Below are 10,098 nucleotides of genomic sequence, written 5' to 3' on the forward strand. Positions count from 1 at the left end.
ATTTTTTAAAGTAACCCTCCCAACCCTGCCAATACTGTAATGACACTCTACTCTTCCACTAAAATGAAATTAGCATCCGATGTATTGTACAGTTATATGAACTGAACGAAAGGATTGATTTGTTTCTCTCTATCTTGAGTGCATGCAGAGGACATCTGCTGGAAGGCAACCTGTTCAACCAGACAGCAGCTCCAGCGTGGCAGAGCAGGAAGACACAGGTGCAGCTCCTCATGTTAACCATGGTGCCACAATTACTTTTATGTGTTTTCTACCTGCGATGACAGGTCTAAATTACCACAATTACTGTAAAGTCATGTCTTCTGGGGGAAGAAAAGCTCTCTTAGGGTTACAACTTATTCTAGTAGTATTCCTTTGATTGTGTAGTTATCCAAGAATTCCAGATTCTGATCGACTCAACTATACTAGAGAGACTATCATGTGATGCAAGCAGTGTCAGGTATGCAAGCATCCATGTTGTTGTTGTGAAGGAACAGACCCATTGGCCTGGCCTCTAGTAGTGCTGCTTGTAGCGTTCAAAACTAAATAAACTTCAGACAGCTTGTGTGCTGCACAATACACCCATCTAAATGTACTGTTTGGTGTATCTACCAATGCCTGGTAAAAAAATAAGAATAAATAAATGGCCCAATAATTTTTCGATAGCCAATAAACTGAAGAAGTTGTATTATTATATTTTCAGATACAATATATGCATATATATTCAGACACAGCTAAAATACACAAGAACTATACACATTAGATATGAATACACCAACACAGTCTCACGGCATTTCGTGTTATAGTCACGAAATTAATCTATTGATTCGTGTTCACCAACACGATTTTCCCATGTTTTTCGTGTCACACAGAACGATTTTAAAAGCAATGTAAATAATAACAAATTAGAAGGAAAAACAGATTTAAAAAAATACAGATTTCAGTATTCTGACACAGAACGATTTTAGAAGCAATGTATTTCTATTGGTAGTATGTTTCGTGCCTGCACCAAATAATAACAAATTAGAAGGAAAAAGAGATGACAAAAAATACAGATGTCAGTATTCTGAGGCTCTGAGCCCCATTTCTTTTCCTCACTGACGGCGAAAAAACTCAGACATTATACAATTTAAAATAAAAGGGATAGGGTTAGGCTTAGGGTAAGATATTGAGTAAGAACATGTTTTTATGAAACCACACAGCTTCCGGTCTTCCAAGACCCGACCGGACAAAAAGACGTGATGCAGGCACGAAACATACTACCAATAGAAATTACATTGCTTTTAAAATCGTTCTGTGTGAACACGAAAAAAAAGGGGAAAATCGTGTTGGTGAACACGAATCAATAGATTAAATTAATTCGTGACTATAACACAAATGGCGTGAGACTGGGTTGGAAATACACACATGCATAAACACATGCTTTTTTATGTAGAACAAAGAGGCTGCCATGTTTACGGTGCCCGGGAGCATCTTGGGGAGGTGTACCTTGCTCAGGACACCCTGGCAGGCCTGGAGTGGACTGGCACCTCTCCAGCGGCCAGGCCACACTCTGTTATTTTGACCGGATTGATACCGGAGTTGTTCCCACACTGAGCTAGCTAACTGCTGCTTAAAACAGGGTTTCAAACCACGGTGAGCTACTAGGGAGCTCTGTTCCTCTCAAAAAAGCTCATATAATTGTGTTTCTTCTTCACTTTCATATGTTTCCTGTAAAAGTGGTTTTTAACAAGGTAATAAGGCCTATCAATTTGGCAGTGCTTCACATCTGCTCATGTAGATTTTTGCTTGAACTAAATCTAAGACAGATAAACTAACAGAAACTAATTCCATTTGAGATGTTTTTCAGTAAAATAAAATCTATGGTTTACCATTGAATAAAACTTGACTAATTGGATTACTGTATGTAGTTGCTTCTCTTCCCTAAAAACGGATGTAACCATACCAGCGTAGTTCTTCTACATTTCATTCCTGCATTGAAATGATCCCACACAGAGATCCTCCACAAAGTGTGATAGGGCCTTTACATGGTGACACTATAAGCTAAAAGTATAATAATAAATGACTTTTCCAAACTGAAATTAAAGATTTTTCAGAGATAGCTCACATTCAAATCTCTTTTGATCATCTATCTCCTGCTGCTTCAAAATAAAGGCAGCAATGCAGATATCAGTGATGGCTAAATATATCTTTGGTTCGTTTGACCTTGTATGCAAACTTGCATGAGGATACAAACTCGTTCAGAGTCTTTTAATTCAGAACAATGCAGTCGATACATAAATGAATGGCAAAGACAAAGGATAGCTGGATATTATGGGCCTCTAAATAAGATGTTACAAGGTAAAGCTCACCTTTAAAACTCTGAAACCTTGTAAATAAGAATCTGTTCCTGTGTCTAAAACACTCATAGCAGAGCCACAGTTAATGTACATTTCTTATACGTCTTAACACATCTGTTGGTGTACACAATATTAAAAATCCTTGCATGTATTGAACAGGAAACAAGGTCATTTGTATGCAGTGCTCTGTGTATGAATATAATTAATCTTGGCAATGAGACCCCACGCCTATACAGATGCCGATCATGTTTTAGCACTGCTTCTAAAATGAATTTGTTTGTGCTACACCACTTTGTCTTTCAGGCATTGAGGAGACATGAATGAAGTGTCTGATAGCAGGATCACGGTCTTTGTTCAGGATAACACGAGGATTCATTGGTTCATTTAAACACTGTCTTAAAATCAGTGCTATACTGATTATATTTCAAAAAGCCTTTTTCTTTTTTTAATAAACGGGGTTGCTTGATCTAAGGAAATCAAATTAAAACTCAAATCGAATCTGGGTGACTGGAACGATGTGGTTTATCCTTACATCCTAATTCAAACGCAACATTGTGAAGTGTTAACCCATTGCTTGCTCTGCTTCTATTACCATTATCATTTCAGCTTTGTTTTGCATAGGAGCATATTTTATTTATTTATTGTTCTTTGAAATCAATTAATATTATCAACATACAGCACAACCAGATTTAATTTGTGGGTTGCCAGTTTGTGCACTTGTAAATACTGTGAGGAAATGTAATGTACAGTACATCTTACTCTTATAAATGGAGCCTATTAACTCATCCTTTTTTAGCACAGGTGCTTTTCTAAGAACATTTTTTTTAAATCTTTCATCTCCAATTATCTCACAGTATTCATCATTCTATCAAAGTGTTATTTGTATAAACACTGTCGTATACAGTGACAGGTTGGCGGCCCCTTCAGGGAACCATCACACTGGCAATTGTGATGCATTCAGTCTGCAGTATGATAATGCATTGCTGATGTAATTGGTTAGCAGATGCTAACTGGAAGCAAAGTAAACTTCAATTGATTCAACTCAAGCACTGTGAGAGAGCCTTATGTCACTAAGATTGGTATTAGCAATTTATCCCCCTGATATATAATTGCAATGTCCCATCTCAATGTGCTAAAACCCTTATTCACACTTTTACAGCCACTTGTGTGTCAAGTTAACATATTTTGGGATTGGCTATAAGCAGTAATTGGAGGGGTGTTTTTTTAAAACACTTTCATTAATAATATTATTATTATTAACTTTTATTGTCATGGTTATTGTCTTGTTTGTTCGGCCATACAGTAGTTATTAGAGCAGAGAGAGACCAGAGGCCTGTACTAAGAAGCCGGTTTTTCGCTTAGCGAGGTAACTTCCAAGCCCCCAGGAAGTGCGCCGGACTCTGAGGAAATATTCGTTGTGGCCAAACGGCGGTATACACTTCCGTATCAGTCGCTGGGCCCGGAAATACTTTTTCCCATTGACTAACATTGGGAAAGAGACGTCTGTAAATGGTTGGATAAAAATGTTTCAACTAAATAAACTACCCAGTATGAACATTTGTATAGCCCTTATTACAATCATTCGGTCCTCAAGTTGTAAAATGTGCTAATAACGTTATTCTGAGTTTTCTTTCCACGGCATTATGAACGCGGATCTAACCCACGGGACCGCGCTGCCCGGCATGTTCATGTGACGTTTTCAGTACTAAATGAGTTTTACCTTTACCCATGGATGCACAATAAGAACGGATTATATGATTATATGAATACTTTCGTGACGTTTCGCTCTCTCAAAAGTTGGGCCATTTTGTCTTCAAGCGCCAATGAGCAACTCTCATAGGAATGAATGAGGCCCCGCCTCCCACGCTGTATCCAGTTCTTATTATACATCCACATCCATGGTAACTTCAGGGTAAACTCTGGGTTTCCGGTCCTACGACGCTGGTTCTCTTCTCGTAGATCTCCATGGTAACTTATGCTGAACGGCAAACCTGCTCCGGAGCAGAGGCCTGTACTACGAATCCAGTTCTACATATAAATTTGAGTTACCCGGCTTACCTAATCCAAAACAAATGCGCTCTCGGTAAGCGGTCCTACGACGCTGGTTATCAACTCGGTGACTCAAGCCAGGGTTTCTCTGTCCGGCTGAGTGCGCGTTCACATGAAAGGGGCGGGGTTAGCAACATTTGACCAATCACAAACATGGAGAAGCGTACTGACAGCGCAGCGTCATACTTCCTGAATGAAAAGTGAACTATAATATTAGACATATGAAGAAGTTAAACTTTAAACATCCATGACTTAAACACTTTATCCAGGATCAAAGCCACATAGCTGCACCTGCAAGGTGAATACTGCTGGTAAAAGAAAAAGTGTTTGAATGCGTACATTAACAGATTTATGATATCACTGCCCCGTCCAAGACACGAGTGGATCTGACTTTAATTACATTTGACTCGAGTGTTTCGTCAACTTAATGTGTTGCTTAAAATAATACTTCTGCATACAGTATGTGACACTGTGAGTGTTGCACGGCCAGATACGGCTCAAGAAGCTGACTCAGATAAGGAAATATATGATACATTATGATATTATGTGATGAATGATATGGGACACATCGCCGTCTGCACTCACAGTGCCGCGGACTGTACGTAATGTTACTCTGATCCGGTTACTTATGTTGTGGCAGATATTTAAGTAAGCTTTCTTAACGCTAATGTTATAATAGTCAGATTGCTCTGAAGATGGGAGGTGATATTCTATTAATGTTCACGTTCACACAGTCAGTTGATTTTTGCCGGCCGTCTTTCCTGCAACGGCAGTTTTTCTGTATTTCCTTTCTCCTGTAATATGACTTGATAGCTTTAAACTCCGCACACTGAGCTCTGATTGGTCAGCAGGCAGTGCTTTCACTGACTTGATCTCTTAGCCTGCAACCTAACCTGCTCCGGAGCAGGTTAGCCGTTCAGCTTAAGTTACCATGGAGATCTAGCCCGCTAAAAAGAGAACCAGCGTCGTAGGACCGGAAACCCAGAGTTTTCCCTGAAGTTAGCTCGCTAAGCAAAAATCCGGCTTCGTAGTACAGGGGGGTATACTACGAATCTAGTTCAACATATCTGGATATGTTTTGAGTTGACCTCGTTGACTAAATCCAAAAAAAAACCCGCTCTGCTAAACGGTCCTACGACGCTGGCTATCAACTCTATTCGCTCAAACCAGCCCGTGTCCTATCTAGTTAGGTGCGCGTTCACATAAAAGGGGTGGTATTTGGAGTGTTCCGACCGATCACAAACATGGACAAGCCGTGTACTGACAGCGCAGCGCGGTCATATATTTCCTGAATGAAAAGTCAACTAATATTAGACAAATATGAAGACGTTAAACATTTAAAGATCCATGACTTAAACACTTTATCCAGGATAAAATAAGCCACATAGTTCGCAGCGGCAAGGTGAATACTGCTGGTAAAGAAAAAGTGTTTGAATACGTACAGTAACAGTTTATGATATCACTGCTAGACACGAGTGGATCTGACCTTTAATTACATTTGACTCGAGTGTTTCGTCAACTTAATGTGTTGCTTTAAAATAATACTTCTGCACTACAGTATGTGACACTGTGAGTGTTGCACGCCAGATACGGCTCAAGAAGCTGACTCAGATAAGGAAATATATGATACATTACTGATGTGATATCATGTGATATGAATGATAATGGGACACATCGCGTCTGCACTCACAGTGCCGCGGACTGTAGGCTACGTATGTTACTTTTGATCCGGTTACTTATGTTGTGGCAGATATTTAAGTAAGCTTTCTTAACGCTAATGTTATAATAGTCAGATTGCTCTGAAGATGGGAGGGGATATTCTATTAATTTTCACGTTCACACAGTCGGTGATTTTGGCCGGTCGTCTTTCCTGCAACGGCAGTTTAAACTGTATTTCCTTTCTCCTCCTGTCATATGAATTGATCGCTTTAAACTCCGCACACTGAGCTCTGATTGGTCAGCAGGCAGTGCTTTTATCCTGGAACCTATCCTGCTCCGGAGGATAGCCGTTCAGAATAAGTTATCTAGCCCGCTAAAAAGTGAACCAGCTTCGTAGGACCGGAAACCCCTGAAGTTAGCTTGCTAAACGAAAATCTTGATTCGTAGTATACCCCCCAGGCCTCCGGTTTCGTTCCAGGATAAGAGATCAACTCAGTGAAAGCACCGCCTGCCAGAGGTGGGGACTCGAGTCACATGACTTGACTCGAGTCGTACTCGAGTCGCATATTTTTGGACCTCAGACTTGCTTGACTAACATTGATAAAAGACTTGACTTGACTTTGACTTGGTATTCATGACTTGAGACTTGACTTAAGCTTGAGACAGATGACTTGAAAGGACTTGACTTTTTAAAATTAAATATTTGCGTTTGTTTTTGTCGTGAGATATTACATTTAGTTTTTTCGAAACGTGATTGGGTGATTATAGCGCCGTGCGCGCAAACCTGGCAACCCACTAGAAGGCAGGAGTGTCAGTTAACATGGCAGCGGCTAGCGTTACTCCACAAATAGTCAAGTTTGGATTCAAGGATTATGTTGTCGATGACGCTAATAAGAAGAGAACAGCGGTATGCAGGGTCTGCAGCATAAAGATCAGTGACACGACCACCACAACATCCAACTTCATTCGTCACTACAAAAAAACCCAGAGAGAAAGGTGCGTGAATGTGTTGTGTTAGCTAGAAAGCTAACGTTAAGTTTAAGCTACGTTAGACTTGGTTTCAAATCGATTAAGCATTGCAAAGAGAAGACAAAACGGTAAATGAACACTAGAACCGCCAAGGGATTCATTTTGACTAACCCTGATACTGATGGGCTGTCAGGAGAGGGAAGAGAGAGAGAGAGAAAGAGATGCCTCGTTTATTTCCCCTGTGTTATTATCAGAAGTTACTGTAAACTGTTGAATAATGTAGTTCATCTACTTTTAGTAGTTTGTTTAAATGTTTTAATTATGTTGTTTTTGTTTGTAGAAGTGCATCATTCCTTGATTTATTGTAAAATGAATCTGAACTTTTTGATCTGTTATGATGATAAACTGAAGCAATTTCTAAATTAACCCAATTAACTGAGTTTTAAATCGTCCTACTTAGTTTATAAGGAAATTATGAAGAGGAACAAATTCAATGATTTGAAAATGATATCTATGTAGGTGCTGACGCTGTTGGCGTTCTAGTGTTAACACATTTAAATTAAATATGTGTAATGGCAAATGCCATATATGATTTTCTTACCTGGAATTCTGCCTTTTTGAACAGACTTTTTGATTGAGTCCTAGCTATATTGTCTTCAGTTCTAGGGTTAATATTGATCTAATATGATTGTCATCGGTCTAAATTAGATTTCAAATGATTAACTGTGTATGTAATGAAGATCATAGTGTGGGTTGAATCCATTTTCATAACCACTGTCTTTTAACTGATTTAAATGCGGAAACTGGGCTTATTCATCAGAATTTTGTATGACTTGACTTGACTTGACTTGACTTGACTTGCTTGACCTGAGCAATGACTTGACTTGACTTGCTTGACCTGAGCAATGACTTGACTTGACTTGCTTGACTCTCACCACAGTGACTTGGGACTTGCTTGATATTTGTAGGTCAAGACTTGAGACTTGCTCATGACTTGCACATGTAGGAATTACTCCCACCTCTGCCGCCTGCTGACCAATCAGAGCTCAGTGAGTTTAAAGCGATCAAGTCATATTACAGGAGAAAGGAAATACAGAAAAACTGCCGTTGCAGGAAAGACGGCCGGCAAAAATCAACTGACTGTGTGAACGTGAAAATTAATAGAATATCACCTCCCATCTTCAGAGCAATCTGACTATTATAACATTAGCGTTAAGAAAGCTTACTTAAATATCTGCCACAACATAAGTAACCGGATCAGAGTAACATTAAGTACAGTCCGCAGCACTGTGAGTGCAGACGTCGATGTGTGTCCCATTATCATTCATATCATATCACATCATGTATCATATATTTCCTTATCTGAGTCAGCTTCTTGAGCCGTATCTGGCCGTGCAACACTCACAGTGTCACATACTGTATGCAGAAGTATTATTTTAAGCAACACATTAAGTTGACGAAACACTCGAGTCAAATGTAATTAAAGTCAGATCCACTCGTGTCTTAGACGGGGCAGTGATATCATAAACCTGTTAATGTACGCATTCAAACACTTTTTCTGTTACCAGCTGTATTCACCTTGCAGCTGCAGCTATGTGGCTTTTATCCTGGATAAAGTGTTTAAGTCAAGGATGTTTAAAGTTTAACGTCTTCATATTTGTGTAATATTATAGTTCACTTTTCATTCAGGAAGTATGACGCTGCGCTGTCAGTACGCTTGTCCATGTTTGTGATTGGTCAAATGTTGCTAACCCCGCCCTTTTCCTGTGAACGCGCACTCAGAAGGACAGAGAAACCCTGGCTTGAGTTACCGAGTTGATAACCAGCGTCGTAGGACCGCTTAGCGAGAGCGCGTTTGTTTTGGGTTAGTTAAGCCGGGTAACTCAAACATATCCAGGGTATGTTGAACTGGATTCGTAGTACAGGCCTCTGAAGGAACATTAGCTTCAAATGTGTGCTGTAATGCTTTAAATGTGTCTCAATTATATACTGTAATACATTTAGTTTTGTAAAATAAATATGTCTTTCATGCTTATAGACCTTATTATTAGTCTTTTTTGCTTCTTGTCATTCACTATAAAGTCTGTCTGTCATTGATGTTTTATAGTCTTTCTGTCTCTCCTTTTCTGCCCTTTTGTGAATTTCATAGACTCATAACTCTTTGTGCCTCTCACCGACTCTACAGTATGCTAACACTAAAGCTGGAATTCAAGGGAAGAACTGTGTACTGTTTGCCTGAATTAAAGAAGCATGGGCATTGCTAATTATTTTAACTATTCCCAAAATAATCCTTTTAGTCACTATTTGCTTCCGAATAGAGGAGAAAAATGCAGTACTAAATAAATAAAACCCCAAATAAATAGAGAGTGATTTGACTGCGGTGTCAGGGGAGATGTAGTGCAGAGGCGCGATAATAGCTAAGCTAGCTTATAACATCTTTGTTTTCACTGAGCACTGTGCTGCGTCTCGGGGGCCACAAGAGGATTTTTGGCAAAGCTGTTCTTCTCAAGGTCCACACTTTGCAAACACTCAAGGAGGCTTCTCTTCACTATCAGAGAATCAGGATCCACTTACACTCTCAGACTATAGGAGGTGGAGAGGCTACTCATATTCAATGACTCTCCCCATGGACACATGGTAGCAACACTTGGGGATGGCTGAGTGAAAAACAATGAAGCAGAATAGTAGTCTTTTTAGGGAGATTAGTTCCACATTTTAGGGCCTTGAATAGAGTGCTGCATCCTGGATATTATTATTTTCCAGCAGCAAAGAACACTTGCTGCTAAGACACTGAGAATTCATTGTGATTTCTTACATCCACAGTGAATTTATTGTTGTTTCTCAGAATTCCATTCTGCCCTCCGTTTTGACAGAAATAAATGACTTTGGGACCTTGAAGGTTTAATTTGAAATAGCACATGTCTAGCAGTCAAGATGCCGGAGTGAAACAATTGCAGCTTTTCAGCTGGTAAGCAGACCGGACGGAGGAGAAGTCAGGCATAATATTTATCTCCCTGCCCCTGGAGATGTGGCACACTCATCCAATTCATCCATGTCTACATCAGAGAAGAATGAAAGCCGGGCC

This window comes from Trematomus bernacchii, unplaced genomic scaffold (genome assembly GCF_902827165.1).
Source record: "Trematomus bernacchii unplaced genomic scaffold, fTreBer1.1, whole genome shotgun sequence".
In the NCBI taxonomy this organism is placed as follows: Eukaryota; Metazoa; Chordata; class Actinopteri; order Perciformes; family Nototheniidae; genus Trematomus; species Trematomus bernacchii.